Source organism: Salmo salar, chromosome ssa03 (assembly GCF_905237065.1).
Source record: "Salmo salar chromosome ssa03, Ssal_v3.1, whole genome shotgun sequence".
Classification (NCBI taxonomy): domain Eukaryota; kingdom Metazoa; phylum Chordata; class Actinopteri; order Salmoniformes; family Salmonidae; genus Salmo; species Salmo salar.
In genome coordinates, this window is record NC_059444.1 from 33,238,801 (window position 1) to 33,265,956 (window position 27,156).

At 41.3% G+C, this 27,156-nt stretch overlaps 1 protein-coding gene and 1 long non-coding RNA gene across 5 annotated transcripts in view; both read left to right on the top strand.

Moving 5' to 3' along the window:
* Positions 1-27,156, top strand: part of LOC106599832 (acid-sensing ion channel 1C) — a 204,169-nt gene that overhangs the window by 112,902 nt on the left and 64,111 nt on the right. The window lies entirely within an intron of this gene.
* LOC106599844 (uncharacterized) lies at positions 17,931-20,677 on the top strand. 3 transcript variants are annotated; one of them, XR_001327591.2, is made up of 5 exons: positions 17,931-18,244; positions 18,878-18,939; positions 19,104-19,200; positions 19,336-20,425; positions 20,539-20,677. It is a non-coding gene; the product is annotated as an uncharacterized lncRNA (long non-coding RNA). The 3 variants fall into 3 exon arrangements; XR_001327590.2 differs by having other exon boundaries at positions 17,948-18,244; positions 19,104-19,538; positions 20,297-20,425; XR_001327589.2 differs by having other exon boundaries at positions 17,936-18,244; positions 19,104-20,425.

Below are 27,156 nucleotides of genomic sequence, written 5' to 3' on the forward strand. Positions count from 1 at the left end.
TTCGTTGTAAAGCCTTTTTTAAATCGGACAGTGTGGTTAGATTAACGAGAGTCTTGTCTTTAAATAGCTGTAAAATAGTCATATGTTTGAGAAATTGAAGTAATAGGATTTTTAACGTTTTGAAAATCGCGCCACAGGCTGCCAGTGGCTGTTACGTAGGTGGGACGCAAGCGTCCCACCTAGCCCATAGAGGTTAATTTTTCTGCGTCATTTTTGGACAGAAAATTTCTGATTTTTGCAATGTTACGTAGATGGAAAAAAGCTGTCCTTGAAACAGTCTTGATATGTTCTTCAAAAGAGAGATCAGGGTCCAGAGTAACGCCGAGGTCCTTCACAGTTTTATTTGAGACGACTGTACAACCATCCAGATTAATTGTCAGATTCAACAGAAGATCTCTTTGTTTCTTGGGACCTAGAACAAGCATCTCTGTTTTGTCCGAGTTTAAAAGTAGAAAGTTTGCAGCCATCCACTTCTTTATGTCTGAAACACAGGCTTCTAGCGAGGGCAATTTTGGGGCTTCACCATGTTTCATTGAAATTTACAGCTGTGTGTCGTCCGCATAGCAGTGAAATTTAACATTATGTTTTCGAATGACATCCCCAAGAGGTAAAATATATAGTGAAAACAATAGTGGTCCTAAAACGGAACCTTGAGGAACACCGAAATTTACAATTGATTTGTCAGAGGACAAACCATTCACAGAGACAAACTGATATCTTTCCGACAGATAAGATCTAAACCAGGCCAGAACTTGTCCATGTAGACCAATTTGGGTTTCCAATCTCTCCAAAAGAATGTGGTGATCGATGGTATCAAAAGCGGCACTAAGATCTAGGAGCACGAGGACAGATGCAGAGCCTCGGTCTGACGTCATTAAAAGGTCCTTTACCACCTTCACAAGTGCAGTCTCAGTGCTATGATGGGGTCTAAAACCAGACTGAAGCGTTTCGTATACATTGTTTGTCTTCAGGAAGGCAGTGAGTTGCTGTGCAACAGCTTTTTCTACAATTTTTGAGAGGAATGGAAGATTCGATATAGGCCGATAGTTTTTTATAATTTCTGGATCAAGATTCGGCTTTTTCAAGAGAGGCTTTATTACTGCCACTTTTAGTGAGCTTGGTACACATCCGGTGGATAGAGAGCCGTTTATTATGTTCAACATAGGAGGGCCAAGCACAGGAAGCAGCTCTTTCAGTAGTTTAGTTGGAATAGGGTCCAGTATGCAGCTTGAGGGTTTGGAGGCCATGATTATTTTCATCATTGCGTCAAGAGATATAGTACTAAAACACTTTAGTATCTCCCTTGATCCTAGGTCCTGGCAGAGTTGTGCAGACTCAGGACAATGGAGCTTTGGAGGAATACCCAGATTTAAAGAGGAGTCTGTAATTTGCTTTCTAATGATCATGATCTTTTCCTCAAAGAAGTTCATAAATTTATTACTGCTGAAGTGAAAGCCATCCTCCATTTGCGAAGGCTGCTTTTTAGTTAGCTTTGCGACAGTATCAAAAGAAATTTCGGATTGTTCTTATTTTCCTCAATTAAGTTGGAAAAATAGGATGATCGAGCAGCAGTAAGGGCTCTTCGATACTGCACGGTACTGTCTTTCCAAGCTAGTCGGAAGACTTCCAGTTTGGTGTGGCGCCATTTCCGTTCCAATTTTCTGGAAGCTTGCTTCAGAGCTCGTGTATTTTCTGTATACCAGGGAGCTAGTTTCTTATGACAGATGTTTTTAGGGGTGCAACTGCATCTAGGGTATTGCGCAAGGTTAAATTGAGTTCCTCGGTTAGGTGGTTAACTGATTTTTGTCCTCTGACGTCCTTGGGTAGGCAGAGGCAGTCTGGAAGGGCATCAAGGAATCTTTGGGTTGTCTGAGAATTTATAGCACGACTTTTAATGCTCCTTGGTTGGGGTCTGAGCAGATTATTTGTTGCAATTGCAAACGTAATAAAATGGTGGTCCGATAGTCCAGGATTATGAGGAAAAACATTTAGATCCACAACATTTATTCCATGGGACAAAACTAGGTCCAGAGTATGACTGTGGCAGTGAGTAGGTCCAGAGACATGTTGGACAAAACCCACTGAGTCGATGATGGCTCCGAAAGCCTTTTGGAGTGGGTCTGTGGACTTTTCCATGTGAATGTTAAAGTCACCAAAAATTAGAATATTATCTGCTATGACTACAAGATCCGATAGGAATTCAGGGAACTCAGTGAGGAACACTGCATATGGCCCAGGAGGCCTATAAACAGTAGCTATAAAAAGTGAGTGAGTAGGCTGCATAGATTTCATGACTAGAAGCTCAAAAGACGAAAACGTCATTGTTGTTTTTTTTTTTGTAAATTGAAATTTGCTATCGTAAATGTTAGCAACACCTCCGCCTTTGCCGGATGCACGGGGGTATGGTCACTAATGTAACCAGGGGGTGAGGCCTCATTTAACACAGTAAATTCATCAGGCTTAAGCCATGTTTCAGTCAGGCCAATCACATCAAGATTATTATCAGTGATTAGTTCATTGACTATAACTGCCTTGGAAGTGAGGGATCTAACATTAAGTAACCCAATTTTGAGATGTGAGGTATCACAATCTCTTTCAATAATGGCAGGAATGGAGGAGGTCTTTATACTAGTGAGATTGCTAAAGCGAACACCGCCATTTTTAATTTTGCCCAACCTAGATCGAGGCACAGACACGGTCTCAATGGGGAAAGCTGAGCTGACTACGCTGACTGTGCTAGTGGCAGACTCCGCTAAGCTGGCAGGCTGGCTAACAGCCTGCTGCCTGGCCTGCACCCTATTTCATTGTGGAGCTAGAGGAGTTAGAGCCCTGTCTATGTTCGTAGATAAGATGAGAGCACCCCTCCAGCTAGGATGGAGTCCGTCACTCCTCAACAGGCCAGGCTTGGTCCTGTTTGTGGGTGAGTCCCAGAAAGAGGGCCAATTATCTACAAATTCTATCTTTTGGGAGGGGCAGAAAACAGTTTTCAACCAGCGATTGAGTTGTGAGACTCTGCTGTAGAGCTCATCACTCCCCCTAACTGGGAGGGGGCCAGAGACAATTAATTGATGCCGACACATCTTTCTAGCTGATTTACACGCTGAAGCTATGTTGCGCTTGGTGACCTCTGACTGTTTCATCCTAACATCGTTGGTGCCGACGTGGATAACAATATCTCTATACTCTCTACACTTGCCAGTTTTAGCTTTAGCCAGCACCGTCTTTAGATTAGCCTTAACGTCGGTAGCCCTGCCCCCTGGTAAACAGTGTATGATCGCTGGATGATTAGTTTTAAGTCTAATACTGCGGGTAATGGAGTCGCCAATGACTAGGGTTTTCAATTTGTCAGAGCTAATGGTGGGAGCCGTCGGCGTCTCAGACCCCACAACGGGAGGAGTAGAGACCAGAGAAGTCTCGGCCTCCGACTCCGACTCGCTTAATGGGGAGAACCGGTTGAAAGTTTCTGTCGGCTGAATAAGCGACACCGGTTGAGCATTCCTACAGCGTTTCCCTCCAGAAGCCATGAGAAAGATGTCCGGCTGCGGGGACCGTGCGAGGGGGTTTATACTAACGTTACTATCTGTACTTACTGGTGGCACAGACGCTGTTTCATCTTTTCCTACACTGAAATTACCCTTGCCTAACGATCGCGTCTGAAGCTGGGCTTGCAGCACAGCTATCCTTGCCGTAAGGCGATCGTTCTCCTGTATATTATAAGTACAACGACTGCAATTAGAAGGCATCATGTTAATGTTACTTAGCTTCGGCTGTTTGAAGTCCTGACGAACCATGTCCAGATAAAACCTCCGGGGTGAAAAAGTTGAATGAAAAAAGTTGAGTGAGGGAAAAAGTAAAAATATACGGTAATGAAAAAGTAAAAAACCGTCAGGTATCAAAGTAAGATCAAAGTAAGATCGGCAACAAAAACGCACAGCAGCGTAAACAAGTCTGCAAGTTGTTTCTTAGAGTGATCAATGAAGCAAAAGGAAATGGCAAAGTAGGAAAATCTCAACAAACTAACAGGGAGAGGAGCTGAAAAGTCCAAAGAACATCCTGAATTAAAGGTTAATGGGATTCTAATTCAAGACTCCAATTTCATATCCACCACCTTTAACAATTGTTTTTGTTGACTCTGTCATGGAACTGGCTCAAATATTTTCAACCAAGAGTACAGTCCTCACTCCCATAGATAATAATAATAAACCATTGTTCAGAATTCCTGAAATCTCAGCGTCAGCAGTGGACAGTATTATTAGCTTCTCCAGGAGCTCTAGAACAAAATATGTATTTGGTCTAAACACTGTATTCCTGAAGAGAGACAAATATTATCTGATTGCCCCTATTGTACATCTAGTTAATCTGTCCATCAAATATGGGTTATTCCCCAATGCTTGGAAGTCTGCTGTAGTGATACCTGTTTTAAAATCTGGTGACCCAACACTGGTGGAAAATTACCGACCTATAAGCATTCTTTCAGTGCTAGCAAAAGCAGCTGCAAGATGGGTGGCTGATCATCTGACTGATCACCTCATTCAGGGAAACTCCATACATCAAATGCAATTTGGATTCAGAACCGAAACAGCCAATTGCTATTTTCTGGAGTGCATTAAATCTAAACTGGATATAGGTGGTGAAGTCGGCACAGTCTTTTTGGATCTTAGAAAGGCCTTTGATACAATGAATCATGGGGTCCTCCTATCCAAGCTATCCTCCGTTAATGTGTCCACTGAAGTCATTAGTTGGATGTATTCCTATCTGACAAACAGAAGTCAAAGGGTTTGTTTTGGGGACACTCAGTCGGACTCTCTTTACTTTAACATTGGGGTCCCACGAGGATCAATATTAGGCCCACTTCTGTTTACCATCTACTGTATATAAATGATCACCCACTTGCTTGTCCACAAGTTAACATGCAGATGTATGCTGATGATACAGTTCTGTATGTACACTAAAAAAATAGACAATTGGTTGTTAATAAGTTAACTGAAGCTATGGTACATGTTTCTAAATGGATGACTGATACTTGCCTGCATTTAAATATCGACAAGACTGTTTGTATGTACTTCTCTAAGAAATTCATTGATTCTTCCCAATGAGCTGTTCTTGTTAATGGGGAGAATCTGAAAGTTGTGTCTAACTTCAGGTATCTCGGTGTCATTTTGGACTCCAACTTGACATCTAAAAAACAGGTGAAGAAGGTGGTCAACATGGTTAAGTTTGGATTATCCAACTTTATGTTTCTAAGACCTTTCCTTCCCCTGGAGGCCGCCAAACTGTATATGCATGCTATGATCTTCTCACATCTGAGATATTGCCTCACATGCTGGTCACAAGCAGGAACTACTATTCTGAAACCAATTGAATCACTCTACAAACAAAGACTTAAGATTTTTGATAACAAACCAAACAGTTACCACCATTGTCATATCATTTACAAAAATCATTTATTTAGTCTGGATAGCTTAAAGCAGTATGTACTGTAGATGCAAGCCTTGTCTTTAAGATCCTGCATGGTCTTGCCCCTCCAGCCATATGCCGGCATATCATGCTCAAGGATAGCACCTCCAGGATAACAAGGGCAGTAAGAGGGGCAGATTGCGTTGTCCCTCTTGCACTGATTATTGTACTTTTACATTTAAATTGATAACACGGCTAAAATCTATCCAAACCTGTACACATGAGTTATCTGTGGTTCCTCATATGCAAGACGACAGTTGATGATAGTGTTGTTGTTGTCGTTAGAATTATATGTTATATTATTGGATGTAATATATTTGTACTTTGTATTGTTTTAGCGGCTTACCCCGGCACATTTACATGAATGTTGCGTTATTGTAATATTGATGTTGATTAATGTGCATTGTCCCCTATAAATAAATAAAACAAACTCACTTGTCTGTGCTGACATGGGCAGATCGTGAGCTGATAGCGTGTTTGTGAATGTTAACAGAATTATTTGTGGCTCAATAGTTGCACTATGATGGAATGCTTTGGTATTTGTATGAGAATACACAGTGTATGTATGAGTAAAGCCGGGGCTGCCGTCAAATCCTTCCAGCCTGTGCATTTAATCAATGTTATCTGTTGCCTGAGTAATGTTTTAGGTGTGTGCATTGCCATTACGAATAAAAAAAACACCATACTTATCACAAATGTATATAATGTTCACAAACCCTACGCTACTCATCTCATATGTATATACTGTACTCTATACCATCTACTGCATCTTGCCTATGCCGTTCGGCCATCGCTCATCCATATATATTTTTATGTACATATTCTTATTCATTCTTTTACACTTGTGTGTATTAGGTAGTTGTTGTGAAATTGTTAGATTACTTGTTCGATATTACTGCACTGTTGGAACTAGCAAACATTTCAATACACTCGCATCTGCTAACCATGTGTATGTGACAAATAAAATGTGATTTGATTTGAAATGTCATTCTCCTCTACTTAGTCTAAATCAAGGATAAGACCGCATGAGGTATTTAAAGCTTATTAAGGCAACTCTTGAGATTCAGATCAGGCTAGATGGAAGATTGAAGTTCCAGTCGATGATGAATCAATCATTTTAATGAATCAATCAATTTTAACATTTTGACCATGTTCTGTTATAATATCCACCCTGCACAGCCAGAAGAGGACTGGCCACCCCTCATAGCCTGGTTCCTCTCTAGGTTTCTTCCTAGGTTTTTGGCCTTTCTAGGGAGTTTTTCCTAGGGAGTTTTTCCTAGCCACCGTGCTTCTTTCACATGCTTTGCTTGCTGTTTGGGGTTTTAGGCTGGGTTTCTGTACAGCACTTTGAGAATATCAGCTGATGTACGAAGGGCTATATAAAAATAAATTTGATTTGAAATTTGATTTGAATCAGTGTACAATTAAAATTGACTACTTATAGTACACCTTGTGGGCGTGGGAAAAAATCCCCATAATCTTGACTTGAATGGCCTACTACATCTGCAATGTTCCCCATGTTAATAACATTAATACGACAAAATACTCTAAACGTCCTGTTTTTGTATACATTTTTATATCAATTAGTCATAATTTTCGGATGGGGCGTTAAACGGGTGTCCTGACTCTGAGGTCACTAAAGATCCCATTGCACTTATCGTAAGAGTAGGGGTGTTAACCCCGGTGTCCTGGCTAAATTCCCAATCTCGGCCACCTAATCATTCCCAGCTTACAATTGGCTCATTCATCCCCTTCCTCTCCCCTGAAACTATTCCCCAGGTCGTTGCTGTAAATGAGAACGTGTTCTCAGTCAACTTACCTGGTAAAATAACGGTAAAATAAAATAAATAAATAGCACGACTCCTATAGGAGTGTCTCTAATGTGTCTCACTATTCATCGAGCCAGAATCAAAGCAAGGACAGTTTCCACTGACCATGTCCCCTCACTAAATTAACATTGCCACCTGCTGCCAGACGCTATTCATTCAGGTTTGGCAACAACATAATAGCTTTTTGATTCATCTACAGAGAGATGTATCAATCGGCAGACTAACTCTCTATCCCCATCATCCATGAATTAACTCCACAGGCTTATTCACTGGATAAAAATGTCAAGCCAGTAACTCTGCTAATGCTAATGTAAATCCTATTAGTGGAGTCCGGAATTATTGGTTCCGTTGATAAATATGAGCAGAAAAGACAGTATGAAATAAATAATACAAATACTGACATATTGTATGCTAAAAAAAACGATTTATACTAATACAATTGCTCAGAGAAATATTATTTTTTACAAATATATATTTTTTTAAATAAAAAAATGATAAGGGTGAAAATGATTGGATCCTCTGTTTTCAATACTCCAGAATCCTCCCCCTGCGAGAATAACGAGACTGAGCCTTTTTATCAACTGTTTTTATGAGATTGGAGAACACATTGGGAGGGATTTTAGACCATCCCCCATAGAAAATCTTTCTAGATCCCTCTTCAATTCAAACCACATGTTTTCAATGGGGTTGAAGTCCAGAGACTGAGATGACCATTGCAAAATATTGATTTTGTGGTCAATTCATCTGTGCTTGGGGTTATTGTCTTGCTGGATAATTCACCTGTGCCAAGTTTCAGTCTCCTGGCAGAGGCAACCAGGTTTTTGGCTAAAATGTCCAGATACTTGGTAAAGTTCATGATGCCATTGACCATAACAAGGGCCACAGGATAGTGGAAGCCAAATAGCCCCATAACATCAAAGATCCACCATCATATTTTACAGTAGGGTTGAGGTATTTTATGCATATGCATTGTTCTTTCAAAGGCCAAACCCACCATCGGTGTGCATGGTCAAATAGCTCTATTTTCCTCTGACCATAGCACTGCCTGGAGTTTGCTAAACAGCATTGGCACTTGAATTGGAATCGGTGCTATGATCATATGACACGAAAATAGAGGTCCTCATACCTATTGTAAAATATACTGGTGGATCTTTGATGTTATGGGGCTATTTTACTTCCACTGGTCCTGGGGCCCTTGTTAAAAGGATAGTGTGAGATTTTGAGATTTAGGTTTGTTTTTCTACTTATCCCGGGAAGATCTCAATTACATACTACTCGCTACATTTCTCCTCATCTCCTTCTCAAAACCCATTGGATGAGAAAGACAGAAGTCTCTCTCCTCTGACAATTGAGATTCACCCCCATTAACCCTAAGCACACATCAAAATCCACAAAGAAATTGATAATTTAGGCTGGGTTACTGTACAGCACTTTGTGGCATCAGCTGATGTAAGAAGGGCTTTATAAATACATTTGATTGATAATTGACAACAAAATCAACATTTTGCAATGGCCATCTCAGTCTATGGACTTGAACCCCATTGAGAATGTGTGGTTGGAATTTAGATTCGTTTTTTTCTCTCTGAGCAATTGTATTAGTTGCATACAATATAGCTCAGTATTTGTATTACTTCTTTGAGTCTTTTTTTGCTTTATCAATGAATTGAATAATTGCGGACCCCACTGTACATCTGTAGAAAGAATGGTAATCATTTAGCAAAACCACCCCAGAATTTATGAGTAGTACATATCATACTAAATAGCATAAAACACTGCACTGTAACATGTTTCAATGTTAATATAATCTGTACCTGTAGGAGAGTTGGGGTTGGAGTGGGTGGCTGAGAATGGCAGGCTACTTACAGCAGAGGAGTGTGTGTGTGTGTGTGTGTGTGTGTGTGTGTGTGTGTGTGTCTTGCGTCTTGTGTGGAAGACAGAATTGTATTGAGATACTGTCAGTGTGTACAGGGCGGATGTACAGTGAAGAAGCAGGATAGCTCTGAGGCTCACTAGAGAGCTTGTTAAGGAGGCATCTCTCAGAAGAAGACAGCATTGAAGCCTCACTTCACTGTCTTTCTAAAGGAGGGGTCCAGCAAAACACAGAGATCTGCCCAAATGCACCCAACACAATGAAGGCAGGTGTAAACTAAGGTCAACCAGATGAAACCATATGGCCTCAAGCAACACCAAAAATGTTTTCCTGAACAGAGTAACTACATCCAAAATGATTAGTTGTGTTCCAAACTGTCCTCAGTGAGGTTACAGCATCTGAAGTGTGAAAAGAGAGAAAATCAGTGTAGCAACAAGACTGAGATTTGGAGTGAAACGTCTAATAGTACCTCTTCCTAAATAATATTACTGTAGATTTCCTTTTCTGTAGTTATATTCAAATGGTTTTAAAGTACTGTAGTTGTTAGACAAGCCCACAACCCTGATGTAAACAACACCATACTCTAGCTCTAAACCACTGAGCCATTGAAACTACAGTAAGTAATGTAGCTAGCTAAAAGAGTGACTTTTGTAATTGGGAGTGGGGAATAAGGGAAACGATCCCATGAGTGCATGTCACAGGATGTAGCTGAGACAATGTTTACTGGGGCTTTTAGATGGAATTTCTCATGCATTTTAACACACCCATTACAGGGTGAAGTGGGCTTAATTAGTTAACTCAAGCCTGTGGCTGCAGCCCGATGACAGTTACGCCACACCAAAGGGCTGTGTAATTGGAAAAAAAGTCCCCTGGACGGTCAGTATAAAAACACTGTTTTAAACACCATTGATTGGAGAAGGGTGATCTTAAAGTAACTGTCCAGTGAACATATCACTTTTAAAAGTTAAGGTCTTTACTCATACACAAATAATGTTGTGGACACATCTTATACTCCAGTGGAGGCTCCTCAGAAGAGGAAGGGGAGAACCATCACCATCTGTAAATTTCAAAATCCTTTAATATAAAAATATACTAAATATATTCACGTTGCCAAATAATTGATTAAAACAAACTGTTTTTCAATGAAGGTCTACATTTGCCTCAACAGCACTCTGTAGGGTAGCACCATGGTGTAGCCGGAGTTTCCGTCCTCTTCTGGGTACATTGACAACAATACAATTCCTAGGAGCTCATGGTTCTCACCCCTTCCATAGACTTACACAATAATTATGACAACTTACGGAGGACATCCTGCAACCTATCAGAGATCTTGCAGCATGAACTGACATGTTGTCCACCCAATCAAAGGATCAGAGAATGAATCCAGTTCTGAAAGCATAAGCTACAGCTAGCAAGCAGTGCAGTGCAGTGCATAAAATGTGGTGAGTAGTTGACTCAAAGAGAGAGAAGTATAATAGTTGAACAGTTTTGAACAAATCCATTTCTTTAAAAATGAAGAAGTGAGAGAGAGCTATATGTTTTTTTACTTTCACTTAGTTAGCGAAAGCAGCTAGCTAGTTTAGCCTACTCAAACACCCAGCTCAAACAGAGAGGGATGATATGTTAGCTAGCTGGCTATGGCTATCCAACAGGGGACCTCTTCCATGTCAAGGTAAGCCTTTGGTTTTATTAATTTATTGCCACTGGGGCCCGCTGGTGTAACTGCTAAACTGCTTGCTGACAGTACACTCTACTGTATGATTGGAGCGGGTTTATTAACGAGTTAGTTCTAGGGTCTATGTTGACTATATGCCATATGTTTCATGCATTTGATACCATTCCACCTATTCCGCTCCAGACATTACCATGAGCCTGTCCTCCCCATTTAAGGTACCACCAACCTCCTATGGACCCCACTATGGAAAGGGGAGACTCTCATGAAAACTATGATGTTCTCCGTTTTGCTTTACGATCCCCATAAGTGTCACGAGACTCATCTGAAGGTAACTCATAGCACAAATGGAAGTATGGAGGTAGTTTTGTGCCAACAAAAATTATGGGTTAAATATGACTCCAAAAAAACACAACAATTTTCTGAGCTTCCTTATATCTCCTAGATATAGGACAGACACTTCAAAACCTTATTCGTTATGATACTGTCTTTTTTGCCTGTCTTTTTTCCCATTTATGAATATGTTATTCAATGTATTTCTATGGGCTGTAGTAGTAAAGTCTAAATTCAATATTTTATCAAATACATTTCGTATTTTTCTTTTCATACCTACATTGAAGGAGGACTAGCTAAAGGATCCATGGTATGACCATCTTAAAACATCCATGGTCTGTTCCCAAGAAAGCTAAGGTAACTGAGCTAAGCGACTATCACCCCGTAGCAATCACTTCCGTCATCAAGTGCTTTGAGAGACTAGTCAAGGATCATATCACCTCCACCGAAACCTGACACCCTAGACCCACTCCAATTTGCTTACCGCCCCAATAGGTCCACAGACAACGCAATCGCAATCACACTGCACACTGCCCTAACCCATCTGGACAAGAGGAATACCTATGTAAGAATGCTGTTCATCGACTACAGCTCAGCATTTAACACGATAGTACCCACCAAACTCGTCATTAAGCTCGAGGGTCTCGACCCCGCCCTGTGCAACTGGGTCCTGGACTTTCTGACGGGACGCCCCCAGGTGGTGAGGGTAGGAAACAACATCTCCACCCCGCTGATCCTCAACACTGGGGCCCCACAAGGGTGCGTTCTCAGCCCTCTCCTGTACTACCTGTTCACCCATGACTGCGTGGCCATGCACGCCTCCAACTCAGTAATCAAGATTGCAGACGACACTACTGTACAGTGGTAGGCTTGATTACCAACAACGACGAGACGGCCTACAGGGCAGAGGTGAGGGCCCTCGGAGTGTGGTGTTAGGAAAATAACCTCACACTCAACGTCAACAAAACAAAGGAGATGATCGTAGACTTCAGGAAACAGCAGAGGGGGCACCCCCCTATCCACATCGACGGGACAGTAGTGGAGAAGGTGGAAAGTTTTAAGTTCCTCGGCGTAGACATCACGGACAAACTGACATGGTCCACCCACACAGACAGCGTGGTGAAGAAGGCGCAACAGCGCCTCTTCAACCTCAGGAGGCTGAAGAAATTTGTCTTGTCACCAAAAACACTCACAAACTTTTATAGATGCACAATCGAGAGCATCCTGTCGGGCTGTATCACCGCCTGGTACGGCAACTGCTCCGCCCACAACCGTAAGGCTCTCCAGAGGGTAGTGAGTTCTGCACAACGCATCACCGGGGGCAAACTACCTGCCCTCCAGGACACCTACACCACCCAATGTCACAGGAAGGCCAAAAAGATCATCAAGGACAACAATCACCTGAGCCACTGCCTGTTCACCATCCAGAAGGCGAGGTCAGTACAGGTGCATCAAAGCTGGGACCGAGAGACTGAAAAACAGCTTCTATCTCAAGGCCATCAGACTGTTAAACAGGCATCACTAACATTGAGTGGCTGCTGCCAACATACTGACTCAAAACTCTAGCCACTTTAATAATAAAAAATTGGATGTAATAAATGTATCACTAGTCACTATAAACAATGCCACTTTATATAATGTTTGCGTACCCTACATTATTCATCTCATATGTATATACTGTACTCTATACCATCTACTGCATCTTGCCTATGCTGTTCGGCCATCACTCATCCATATATTTATATGTACATATTCTTATTCATTCCTTTACACTTGTTTGTAAAAGGTAGTTGTTGTGAAATTGTTAGATTACTTCTTAGATATTACCGCGTGGTCGGAACTAGAAGCACAAGCATTTAACTACACTCGCATTAACATCTGCTAACCATGTGTATATGACCAAAACAATTTGATTTGATATGGTATGACCAGCCCCCCCACACAGCTTAGACTTTTAGAGGTTAAGCGGAATGAAAAGTCACCTTTTATTTTAATATTGCGCTTGATGTCTGTGCTGTAGCTAATTGGTTTCTCCCACTGCCAGGAATTCATTTTGGAGAGGGACCTTTGAAGTAACCCCAGTGAATCCTTTGTTTGCCTTTTGTATTCTTCTTTGGCAGCTTTATGAATTCCCCTGTGACCCCTTAATGAATGACTTCCAGTGGAGATTTAAAGCATTACATCAGCTTGGGGAGGAAATTCTCTCATTACTACAATGTACTAACACACAGGGACAGAGGAATCAAGCTACTGCAGCTCCTAGTAAAGCATATCTACAGTTGAAGTCGGAAGTTTACATACACTTAGGTTGGAGTCATTAAAATTCGATATTCAAACACTACAAATTTCTTGTTAACATGCTATAGTTTTGGCAAGTCGTTTAGTACATCTACTTTGTGCATGACACAAGTAATTTCTTCAACAATTGTTTACAGACTGATTATTTCACTTATAATTCACGGAATAACAATTCCAGTGGGTCAGTGGTTTACATACACTAAGTTGACACCGCCTTTAAACAGTTTGGAAAATTCCAGAAAAGGATGTCATGGCTTTAGAAGCTTTTGATAGGCTAATTGACATCATTTGAGTAAATTGGAGGTGTACCTGTGGATGTATTTCAAGGCCTACCTTCAAACTCAGTGCCTCTTTGCTTGACATCATGGGAAAATCAAAAGAAATCAGCCAAGTCCTCAGAAAAAAGATTGTTGACCTCTACAAGTCTGGTTTATCCTTGGGAGCAATTTCCAAATGCCTGAAGGTACCACGTTCATCTGTACAAACAATAGTACGCAAATATAAACACCATGGGACCACACAGCCATCATACCACTCAGGAAGGAGACGCGTTCTGTCTCCTAGAGATGAATGTACATTGGTGCGAAAAGTACAAATCAATCCCACAACAACAGCAAAGGACCTTGTGAAGATGCTGGAGGAAACAGGTACAAAATCATCTATATCCACAGTAAAACGAGTCCTATATCGACATAACCTGAAAGGCCGTTCAGCAAGGAAGAAGCCACCACTCCAAAACTTCCATAAAAAAGCCAGACTACGGTTTGCAACAGCACATGGGGACAAAGATTTTGCTTTTTGGAGAAATGTCCTCTGGTCTGATGAAACAAAAATAGAACTGTTTGGCCATAATGACCATCGTTATGTTTGGAGAAAAAAGGCGGAGGCTTGCAAGCTGAAGAATACCATCCCAATTGTGAAGCAAGGGGGTGGCAGCATCATGTTGTGGGGGTGCTTTGCTGCAGGAGGGACTGGTGCACTTCACAAAATAGATGGCATCTTGAGGAAGGGAAATTATGTGGATATATTGAAGCAACATCTCAAGACATCAGTCAGGAAGTTAAAGCTTGGTCGCAAATGGACAATGACCCCAAGCATACTTCCAAAGTTGTGGCAAAATGGCTTAAGGACAACAAAGTCAAGGTATTGGAGTTGCCATCTCAAAGCCCTGACCTCAATCGTATAGAATATTTGTGGGCAGAACTGAAAAAGCGTGTGTGAGCAAGGAGGCCTACAAACCTGACTCAGTTACACCAGCTCTGTCAGAAGGAATGGGCCAAAATTCACCCAACTTATTGTGGGAAGTTTGTGGAAATCTACCCGAAACGTTTGACCCAAGTTAATTTAAAGGCAATGCTACCAAATACTTATTGAGTGTATGTAAACTTCTGACCCACTGGGAATGTGATGAAAGAAATAAAAGCTGAAGTAAATCATTCTCTCTACTATTATTCTGACATTTCACATTCTTAAAATAAAGTGGTGGTCCTAACTGACCTAAGACAGGGAATTTTTACTAGGATTAAATGTCAGGAATTGTGAAAAACTGAATTTAAATGTATTTGGCTAAGGTGTATGTAAACTTCCGACTTGAACTGTATATTTACAGTGTATCGGGAAGTATTCAGACCCCTTGACTTTTTCCACATTTTGTTACGTTACAGCCTTATTCTAAAATGTATTAAATCAATTATTTTCCCTCATCAATCTACACACAAAACCCCATAATGACAATGTGAAACAGGTTTTTAGAAATGTATTATTTATTACAAATAAAAAACGGACATATGACATTTACATAAGTATTCAGAACCTTACTCAGTACTTTGTTCAAATCCCTTTGGCAGCAATTACAGCCTCGAGTCTTCTTGGATATGACGCTACAAGCTTGGCACACCTGTATTTGGGGAGTTTCTCCCATTCTTCTCTGCAGATCCTCTCAAGCTCTGTCAGGTTGGATGAGGAGCGTCAATGCACAGCTATTTTGAGGTCTCTCCGGAGATGTTCGATTAGATTAATGTCTGGCTGTGCATCTCAAGGACATTCAGAGACTTGTCCCGAAGCCACTCCTGCGTTGTCTTGGCTGTGTGCTTACTGTAGGGTCCTTGTCCGCTTGGAAGGTGAACCTTCGCCCCAGTCACGTTCTTAGTGCTCTAGAGCAGGTTTTCATCAAGGATCTGTCTGTGCTTTTCTCCGTTCATCTTTCCCTCGATCCTGATTAGTCTCCCAGTACTTGCTGCTGAAAAATATCCCCACAGCATGATGCTACCACCACCATCCTTCACCGTAGGGATGGTGCCAGTTTTCCTCCAGATGTGACGCTTGGTATTCAGGCCAAATTATTCAATTTTGGTTTCATCAGACCAGAGAATCTTGTTTCTCATGGTCTGAGAGTCCTTTAGGTGCCTTTTGGCAAACTCAAAGTGGTTGTCCTTCTAGAACGTTCTCCCATCTCCAAAGAGGTGCTCTGGAGCTATGTCAGTGACCATCAGTTTTTTGGTCACCTCCCTGACCAAGGCCCTTCTCCCTCGATTGGCTGGGTGGCTAGCTCTAGGAAGAGTCTTAGTGGTTCCAAACTTCTTCCATTTAGGAATGATGGAGGCAACTGTGTTCTTGGGGACCTTCAATGTTGCAGACATTTTTTGGTACCCTTCCCAGATCTGTGCCTTGACACAATCCTGTCTCGAATCTCTACCGACAATTCCTTCGACCTCATGGCTTGGTTTTTTGCCCTGACATGCACTGTCAACTGTGGGACCTTTCAATCAATTAAATGTATCACATGTAGACTCCAATCAAGTTGTAGAAACATCTCAAGGATGATCAATGGAAACATGATGCACTTGAGCTCAATTTCGAGGCTCATAGCAAAGGGTCTGAATACTTATGTAAATAAGTATTGTTTTTTTATTTTTTAATACATTTGCAAAAATGTCTAAAAACCTGTTTCACTTTGTCGTTATGGGGTATTGTGTTTAGATTGACGGGGAAAACAATTGATTTAATCATTTTTAGAACAAGGCTGTAACGTAACAAAATGTGGAAAAAGTAAAGGTGTCTGAATACTTTCCGAATGCACTGTAGATACACTTATTATACAAAACACTAAGAACACCTGCTCTTTTTATGACACAGACTGACCAGGTGAAAGCTAGGATCCCTTATTGATGTCACTTGTTAAATCCACTTTAATCAGTGTAGATGAAGGGGAGGAGATGGGTTAAAGAAGGATTTTCAAGCCGTGAGACAATTGAGACATGGATTCTGTATGTGTGACATTCAGAGGGTGAATGGGCAAGACAAAAGATTTTAGTGCCTTTGAACATGGAATGGTAGTAGATGCCAGGCACATCGGTTTGTGTCAAGAACTGCAACGCTGCTGGGTTTTACACGCCCAACTGTTTCCTGTGTGTTTCAAGAATGGTCCCCCACCCAAAGGAAAAGCAGCGAACTTGACACATCTGTGGGAAGCGTTGGAGTCAACATGCAACTCAATATTAGGAAGGTGTTCCTAATGTTTGGCATACTCAGTGTATATATACACACACACACACACACACACACACACACACACATGCACACTGTACCTACTGTAGCAGCCCTCTTCTCACCACAGGGACTTCCAAGGCTCTGTCTCTTTTATTCACATACTCGGATAATGAGTCAATTTGTGTTCAACTTTTCTCTTCCCATGCAAAATCAAGAGATAGTTAAAGCTAGCTCCCTTCCTCCTGCACTGAAATCCCAAAGGTCCTGCAGGGTGTGCTCACAAATAATTGCAATTTAGAGTCATGACAGGAAATGGTTTGAAGCCAGCTACCTTTAAAAAGAGAGGAAAATAACCTCTTAACATATTCCGTTGATGTCATCTGAGCGTGGGAGAGAGATAAAAGCAGATGCATGCCGACAAGTATCCAGTACAGTAGTCCCCAACCTGTTTTGAACACCTTTTATAGGATACAAAATGCTTCGGCACACCTTACTTTTTCCTAATAATATATTTAGTAGTAATGATCTCTATCTCATCTGATACATGCTGTAAATCATACTTCATCTATGAATAAAAAAAAATAGATTAAGTAGGGTTTATTTAAAGTATTTCCATAGTTCCTTACTCATTATGGCCAAATTGTGTGTACCCCCTTAAAGAACGACTGCCCCAAAAACCAACTAATCCCATTGAAAACTACCTATGTAGCATCGATATGAGTCAGACTTATTTTAGTGTAAAATGTACTACAAAGTGTATGGGATAATAATGATAGAACCCTGTAAGTTTGTATTTTGAAATTCGTGGTCACACATTGAGATTTGTGGTTCGTAAATGTGCAATTTTATTTTGCAAGCTTGTATCATAATGTGTGAAAAATGTAACAACAGTCGCAAACATGTAACTTGACATTTGAATACATTCAATAAGATTTGCAAGCATCATTTATTTTCTATTTACGACTATGAATATTCTGCTGCGAAACAAAAATACACTTCAAGATTGTGTATCTGCGCACGCTTGGAGTTATGTCACTGTTGTCACGTTACCAAGAGTTACCAAGTTTGTACAAAGTTTTGTACTTTTGTAGAAAGAGATTCACAATTTTTTTTAAATTGACTGAGCAACGTTGCGGGCAGGACCTTTTACTCCTGACCAATCAGCCAAAACCACCGCCGCCTATTCCTGCAACCATTGGCCGGATTGTTCCATCAATCAAATCTCAGGAAGTAGCTTGAAGAGGAGAAGGGAAGTCATTTCTACAAAGTAACTGGAATAAAATGATCTACCTGAAGGTAATCATCTCTTTTATATGTGTACATATTTTTTAGTTGTAAAAATACATGACAGTAGTTTGTTTATGTGAAATATAAATAGTACATTTCAGATTAACTCCATTGACAAGCAGCTAAGTTAACGTTAGCTAGCTGGCTTCTGACATTCATCCTAGCTTTACTATCAACTGGCTAGCTATATCAGGCCGCTTTAGATGCGAGGTGGAAACAAATATATGTGGTAGTTAACCATCTTATTGATAAAGGTCGTATAAATGCCATTAGCTAGCTGTCAACATGTAGCTAGCTACCTAAATTGAAACTGCTGGGGGGAAAAGTCCCACCATAATCATAGTAGTTAGGTTTCTAAGAAAGCAATACTATATATTTGCTAGCTATATATTAAAGACGTGTTACTGACTTTTGAAGACTATTGTCAAACTACTTCGTTCCACTGCCTGTTTTTGATTAATTGGTGACTGAAAAAGTTGGCAAGAAAAATGCCCCATCCTGCAAATAGGCTGTATTGTTTTGATATAATTTAACTGAATAGGCTTGTGAACAGTTACATGAGTGTTTAATTAGCCTAGTTAGCCAAATTACTGACTGACTAGGCTTATTGTTATTCAGGTTTTTGTTGTTATTGTATTTCAGGTGGAGGGGGAGTAAGATCACTAGAAAGCAGAATGCTGCCAGACAACCACAGGACCCAAGAGGTATTACAGTCAATGCTTATGAACTGGATATTGTATGTGAATTGCCCATTTATATCAATGACACTAACAAAATGGTTGGCTTGTTCAGCAACATGTGCAGTAAATGCTAACGTGGCTTTGGTGAGGAAAGGTGCATCATGTATATACTGTCCTCTCCCAATCAGACCTCTACATGCTGTAACATGGGCCTGGATGGTGAGACACCACTGCTTCCAGCTGCCTTACTGAATATTGGGGCCTTCAGTGGTACCTGACATTACAGTAAGAGTCTCTTCATCTCGTTCTCGAAGCCATTTAACGTGTCATCATGTATTTTATGTAACCACTCATTCATCCAAACTGCTACAGACATAAGAACAGACTTATATTCACTTGTCAATTTGTCCTATTCTTCAGGCTTTTCTGGGATATATATTTTAGTTGGCACACCTTTGTGATGTCTTATATACATGAATAAAATGTCTTCACCCTGGACATGAGGCTCCAGTTCGACAATGCATGCTTCCAGCAGGATGCACAGACAACTATGGTTTGCATGCCCTACTGAAGGACCCTACCGTGCGGAATAGGTGGTTGTAGTTCGTTGGTCCCCAATGGTGGTGAGTATACCGGTAGCTAAACCATAGACTGCTGGTTATGTATCTGGTTATGTATATATTGTTGATCGTTATCACTATCATCACTGGCATAGCTGATGTTCACACTTCAATACAACTCAGATTTGACTTGGAAACAGAATAACATTTCAAAAGAAGGCAAATAATTAGTAGGAACCTCTTGTCATGATTGTGATGTCGCCAGATTGACTTTAGAGGCAGTATAACTTCTGCCAGCTAACTAAAATTGAGGGGAACACTGTATTGTAGCTAGCTAACATTAGCATTGCTAGCTATTTTTGACTAACTTTGCTAGTTACATTAATGGCAACATTGCCATCTCTCTAATGGAAATTTGACGACATCATAATATGGCAAAGTTTTTTCTTACTAATTTATTTGCCTACTTCAGCAATGTCATCTTGTTTCCATGCCACTATAATTTAGTTTAATTTAGACCAAACAGTCACATTAGCCTTTTGAGGTGCAACCCATGTCTAAGGCACAAATAAATATTGGATGCAGCTATGGTGGTACTAGCTAACTCATGTCTGACTACAACGGTGTATGTAAACTGCCATTATTTGTTTCTTATTTCCAAGGCATAACTTAGCTTGATGAACGAGCCTGATCGCTGTGTTCACCATTCTATTTCTCTTCACATTTTATGATATCTGAAGTGAAATAGAAAGGTGAACACAAGGATCAGGTTGGTTCCCCCAGGCTAATCATAACTACCATTGATTGTGTATGTGTGAAAGAGACGATCCAGTATCTTTGATGAGGGGCCAGGAGCTGATCTACGCTGCTATGCCCATAAATGTGGCTCTGGCAAAGACCTCCCCTCTTGCCTGCTCACCAACAGTTGTCGATGGGGAGAACAAAATTAGGTAGATTTAATCTGACCTGATCAAACTTCAACATAGAATAGGTGATATCTGACAAAAAACAGATTCTAACTGCCATTGGTAATAGAACCGTGACTGTGTGCATGTGTTCACAGATACCTTTATGGAGACAGCACTTGGGAGACTTCCAAGATGATATGATGGAGTCCAGACTGACAAGACAGGCTTGATGCTGATGTCTCTGAATGGATCAAGACCTTGCACTCAGCAATATAATTATACAGGACACATCTATTACTTGTTATTGTCTTTTTTTGTTATTGAATAGAATGCTACTATCAATTGAATGGTTTGGCAAAGTAGCCCCAGGTAGAACCCTTTTTGGTTCCAGGTAGAACTCTTTTGTGTTCCAGGTAGAATCATGTAAAGGGTTCTACCTGGAACCAAAAAGAGTTCTTCAAAGGATTCCCCTATGGGGACAGCCAAAGTATCATTTTAGGTTCTAGATGGCACCTTTATTTCTAAGAGTGTATCTGTATCGGCTGTAAATCAAATTTATTTTTATATAGCCCTTCGTACATCAGCTGATATTCTCAAAGTGCTGTACAGAAACCCAGCCTAAAACCCCAAACAGCAAGCAAAGCATGTGAAAGAAGCACGGTGGCTAGGAAAAACTCCCTAGGAAAAACTCCCTAGAAAGGCCAAAAACCTAGGAAGAAACCTAGAGAGGAACCAGGCTATGAGGGGTGGCCAGTCCTCTTCTGGCTGTGCAGGGTGGATATTATAACAGAACATGGTCAAAATGTTAAAATGTTCATAAATGACCAGCATGGTCAAATAATAATAATCATAGTAGTTGTCGAGGGTGCAACAAGCACGTCCGGTGAACAGGTCAGGGTTCCATAGACGCAGGCAGAACAGTTGAAACTGGAGCAGCAGCACGGCCAGGTGGACTGGGGACAGCAAGGAGTCATCATACCAGGTAGTCCTGAGGCATGGTCCTAGGGCTCAGGTCCTCCGAGAGAAAGACAGAAAGAGAGAAAGAGAGAATTAGAGAGAGCATATTTAAATTCACACAGGACACCGGATAAGACAAGAGAAATACTCCAGATGTAACAGACTGACCCTAGCCCCCCGACACATAAACTACTGCAGCATAAATACTGGAGGCTGAGACAGGAGGGATCAGAAGACACTGTGGCCCCATCCGATGATACCCCCGGACAGGGCCAAACAGGCAGGATATAACAAATGGATAAATGACAATTAAAAACTCTGCTAAAGTTTAAAACATAGAGATCGGCCAATAAACGGAGGCAGCTGAAGTCTGAATCCCGTTTGGGTGAAATATCGTCAATTGACAGACTTGTTGGGGAATGCTTGGCGAGTTAGCTGGTTAGCCTAGCTATAAACGTAGCTGGCTAGCTAACTTCAACGGCAATAACAGAAACACTTAACCGCTAAAACATATGGACTCCTGTAGAAATCTACGCAGTAGTGAGAAAAGCATAGAGCTAAATTTATCAAAGAAAGAAAGTGCCAATCCAAAGATGGCTGAAAGGAAGCTGAGTAATGAAAAAGAAATGAATAGCAAAGTTAACAGTTTACGTGGATAAAGCCATCCAGGATAATCATACAGTTTTGCTGACTCAACTGGAGAATAATAACAAGCAGCTACATGACCACATAGCTCTTGAAGTTGGACATCTGGAGACTCGTGTAGAATTCCTAGAATCTTGGAGAATAGGCGCTGCCAAAACAACTAAGTTCCACTAAAACATGTCTGTCATAGTTGCAGGACTGCCAGCCGATGAAACCGAGGACCTAATCGCCAAGGTGAACCAGCTGATATTGGTAGGCTGCGAAACAGTTGATGGCAGTTGAGAGGATGAGGGAGGGAGGTAAAGGTCCCGAGGTCGTGAAGGTGGGGTGTCAACCCATGAAGGAGAAAGTGGTGAATAACAGTACTAAAATCCTTAAACCCATACTTTATCTCAGTAAATGAAACTTTTGCGTGGGTAAGAAACTTGATTTTGAAGGGCATGTATGGTGTGGACACAACAGAAAAGTTCCTCTGTCCAGTGTCTGTGTTCTTTTGTTCATCTTAATCTTTTCTTTTTATTGGTCAGTCTGAGATATGGCTTTTTCTTTGCAACTCTGCCTAGAAGGCCAGCATCCCGGAGTCTCCTCTTCACTGTTGACGTTGAGACTGGTGTTTTGCGGGTACTATTTAATGAAGCTGCCAGTTGAGGCATCTGTTTCTCAAACTAGACACTAATGTACTTGTCCTCTTGCTCAGTTGTGCACCGGTGCCTCCCAATCCTCTTTCTATTCTGGTTAGAGCCAGTTTGCACTGTTCTGTGAGGGGAGTAGTACACAGCGTTGTACGAGATCTTCAATTTCTTGGCAATTTCTCATATGGAATAGCCTTGATTTCTCAGAACAAGAATAGACTGACGAGTTTCAGAAGAAAGTTATTTGTTTCTGGCCATTTTGAGCCTGTAATCGAACCCACAAATGCTGATGCTCCAGATACTCAACTAGTCTAAAGAAGGCCAGTTTCATAGCTTCTTTAATCAGAACAACAGTTTTCAGCTGTGCTAACATAATTGCAAAAGTGTTTTCTAATGGTCAATTAGCCTTTTAAAATGATAAACTTGGATTAGCTAACACAACGTGCCATTGGAACACAGAAGTGATGGTTGCTGATAATGGGCCTCTGTACCGCTATGTAGATATTCCATAAAAAATCTGCCGTTTCCAGCTACAATAGTAATTTACAACATTAACAATGTCTACACTGTATTTCTGATCAATTTGATGATATTTTAATGGACAAAAATAATGACATTTCTAAATGAGCCCAAACTTTTGAACGGTAGTGTATATTACGCTACTTTCGATAATGTGGACAGTATGTGTTACTACGTTACATAAGCTAATGTTTTGATCACATATAATTACACATCCATTTTACCTCAGATTGGTGGTGGTATAAAAGTTTATAGTCAACACGATGACACAAGATACATTTCTTCAAAAATATCTATCTTTGGTTTTGTGCTGTTCATTGTGTCATGTGCTGGGGGTCGCAGGAATTAGTACGCAGCTATCATTTACTTTCTCAAATGGAATGTTAAACTCTGGGCGGTCTCTCCATAAAAGTCGCTTGCCACGCACCAATACAAGGATTTGAAAATCAAACTATCACTTAAATAGCAGCCAACCTTTGTCAATGTTGATTTCGTATGGAGTTCTTTGAAGTTAACAGAAAAAGTCGTTTGTTCCCTTTTCTGTGAATGCAGCCTCCCGGAATTATCATTAGCCATTCCAAAATATAGATAGAAGACTTCTACAAATTCTCATCATACCAACCATGTATAGGTTATTCCAAGTTTCCGTGTGGCCTTTGAATAGTGTTAGTTTAAACAGCACTACAACCCAAACGTCAACCCAAATACAAGTAATATGATTACTATTGCTGCACATGTATAGTTGAAGTCAGAAGTTTACATACATCTTAGCCAAATATATTTAAACTCAGTTTTTCACAATTCCTGACATTTAATGCTAGTAAAAATTACCAGTCTTAGGTCAGATAGGATCACCACTTTATTTTAAGAATGTGAAATGTCAGAATAATAGTAGAATGATTTATTCCTCTTTTATTTCTTTCATCACATTCCCAGTGGGTCAGAAGTTTACATACACTGAATTAGTATTTGGTAGCATTGCCTTCAAATTGTTTAACTTGGGTCATTCGTTTCGGGTAGCCTTCCACAAGCTTCCCACAATAAGTTGGGTGAATTTTGGCCCATTCCTTCTGACAGAGCTGGTGTAACTGTGCCAGGTTCGTAGGCCTCCTTGCTCATACACGCTTTTTCAGTTCTGCCCACAAATTTTCTATAGGATTGAGGTCAGGGCTTTGTGATGGCCACTCCAATACCTTGACTTTGTTGTCCTTCAGCCATTTTGCCACAACTTTGGAAGTATGCTTGGGGTCATTGTCCATTTGGAAGACCCATTTACGACCAAGCTTTAACTTCCTGACTGATGTCTTCAGATGTTGCTTCAATATATCCACATAATTTCCCTCCCTCATGATGCCATCTATTTTGTGAAGTGCACCAGTCCCTCCTGCAGCAAAGCACCCCCACAACATGATGCTGCCATCCCCGTGCTTCACGGTTGGGATGGTGTTCTTCAGCTTGCAAGCATCCCCCTTTTTCTGCCAAACATAACGATGGTCATTATGGCCAAGCAGTTCTATTTTTGTTTCATCAGACCAGAGGACATTTCTCCAAAAAGTACGATCTTTGTCCCCATGTGCTGTTGCAAACCGTAGTCTGGCTTTTTTATGGCAGTTTTGGAGTGGTGGCTTCTTCCTTGCTGAACGGCCTTTCAGGTTATGTCGATGTAGGACTCGTTTTACTGTGGATATAGACTATTTTGTACCTGTTTCCTCCAGCATCTTCACAAGGTCCTTTGCTATTGTTCTGGGATTGATTTGCACTTTTCGCACCAAAGTAGGTTCATCTCTAGGAGATAGAATGCGTCTCCTTCCTGAGCGGTATGACGGCTGTGTGGTCCTATGGTGTTTATACTTGCGTACCATTGTTTGTGCAGATGAACGTGGTACCTTCAGGCATTTGGAAATTGCTCCCAAGGATGAACCAGACTTGTGGAGGTCTACAATTTTTCTTCGGAAGTCTTGGCTGATTTCTTTTGATTTTCCCATGATGTCAAGCAAAGAGGCACTGAGTTTGAAGGTAGGCCTTGAAATACATCCACAGGTGCAGGCTAATTGACATCATTTGAGTCAATTGGAGGTATCAGAAGCTTCTAAAGCCATGACATAATTTTCTGGAATTTTCCAAGCTGTTTAAAGGCACAGTCAACTTAGTGTATGTAAACTTCTGACCCACTGGAATTGTGATACAGTGTTATAATTATAAGTGAAATAATCGATCTGTAAACAATTATTGGAAAAATTACTTGTGTCATGCACAAAGTAGATGTCCTAACCGACTTGCCAAAACTATAGTTTGTTAACAGGAAATGTGTGGAGTGGTTGAAACACTTAGGTTGGAGTCATTAAAACTAGTTTATGTAAACTTCCGACTTCAACTGTATGTGTAGATGTTTATATTTTCTATATATCACAAACTGTTTCTACGTAATAGTTATTTATTTGGACACTTTAAAACTGTGTTTTGACATTGGGCTACATGTATTTATCTTAAAAGTTTTAAGAATATAAATTGAACTTAACATTCATTTCCAATGGTATTGAACTTACTCATGTAAAAACTACTGAATGAAAAATTGCTGTGATTTATTTATTTTAATGGTATAACCAAAAATCACCAAAACAGGTTTTCTCTGCTTTTCTCAAGGTTTCCCCTTTTCGTTTTGTGATTGTAATTCAGTATTGTAGAAATGCAGTTTGTAAGAAGTCTCTCCTGATGATGGTGACAATGGGGTCTTCTACAAAACTGGCGAGAGGGTAATTATCATGTAAGGAATAGAGAGACAGATTTAGGACCTTTCCCTCAACGTTGCTTATTCAAATGACCTTTCAGCATAATGAAAATGGCAGCCTTATATCTTGCTTATAGCATGAGCTCAGTCAGATACAGATACTGGGTCTGCCTGACATTTCATTGCGTTGCCGGGATACAAAGCGAATGATGAGAAGGGGCACTTAGTCTCCGAAGAGATTAGTTACCTCCACGTGTGAAAGCAGCTCTGCTCCGGCTTCCTTCCCTTGCGCCGCTGAAAGAGCCAGGGTATTTGTAACGTATACGCCGGGAGTCAGAAAGCAGCTGCAGAAGGTGAGTTTAATACAAAAGAACAAACATGGGAAGCGTACTGAACATGAGAAAAAAACAATAACACCTAAGAACTGATGACACCTGAGGGCTAAATAAAGGGGGACTAATCAGGGGAGTGATGAAGTCCAGGTGTGTCTTATAATGGAGCGCAGGTGTGCGTAATGAAAGGTTGCCAGGACCGGTAGTTAGGAGACTTGTGACGTTGAGTGCCAGAGCGGGAGTAGACGTGACAGCCCACCACAGCACTGCTCCAGTGCACGCTGCAGGGGGATGCCGTCCAGGGGGGTGGCCCCGAGGGCGAGGAGCGGGCCAGACCGGACGGCTAAGGTGGAATTCTCGGATGAATTTGGGATCTAGAATGTCGTCCACCGGAACCCAACACCACTCCTCTGGACGGTACCCCTTCCAGTCCACCAGGTACTGGAGCCAACACCCACGACGTCAGGAGTCCAGGAGGGATCTGACGGCATCGGTGGTGCTTCCCTGGATTTCCAGGGGAGGTAGAGGGGGGTCGTGGAGGATGGCATCAGCCAGGGGACCAGGAACCACCAGCCTGAGGAGGGAAACGTGAAAATAGGGTGAGATCCGGTAGTTAGTGGGGAGCTGTAATCGGTAAGTTATCTCATTGGGCCTCTGCAGGACTTTGAATGGCCCCACAAACCGTGGGCTTAGCTTCCAGCAGGTGGACGGGAGGTTCCTGGTGGAGAGCCAGACGCGGGAGCCTCACTGCGGTGTTGGTACACCTGCTCAATCTGGTGGAGGATGGCACGTTGGAGCCTCATGTGGGCAGCATTCCAAACCTCCTCTGCCGGAACTACTCGTCCACCGCAGAGCTTCGGTCTGGCTTGGGATTCACGGATCCAGGTCCGGCTGGTACCCCAGGACGCACTGGAAGGGAGACAGCCTGGTGGAGGAGTGACAAAATGAGTTCTGGGCATA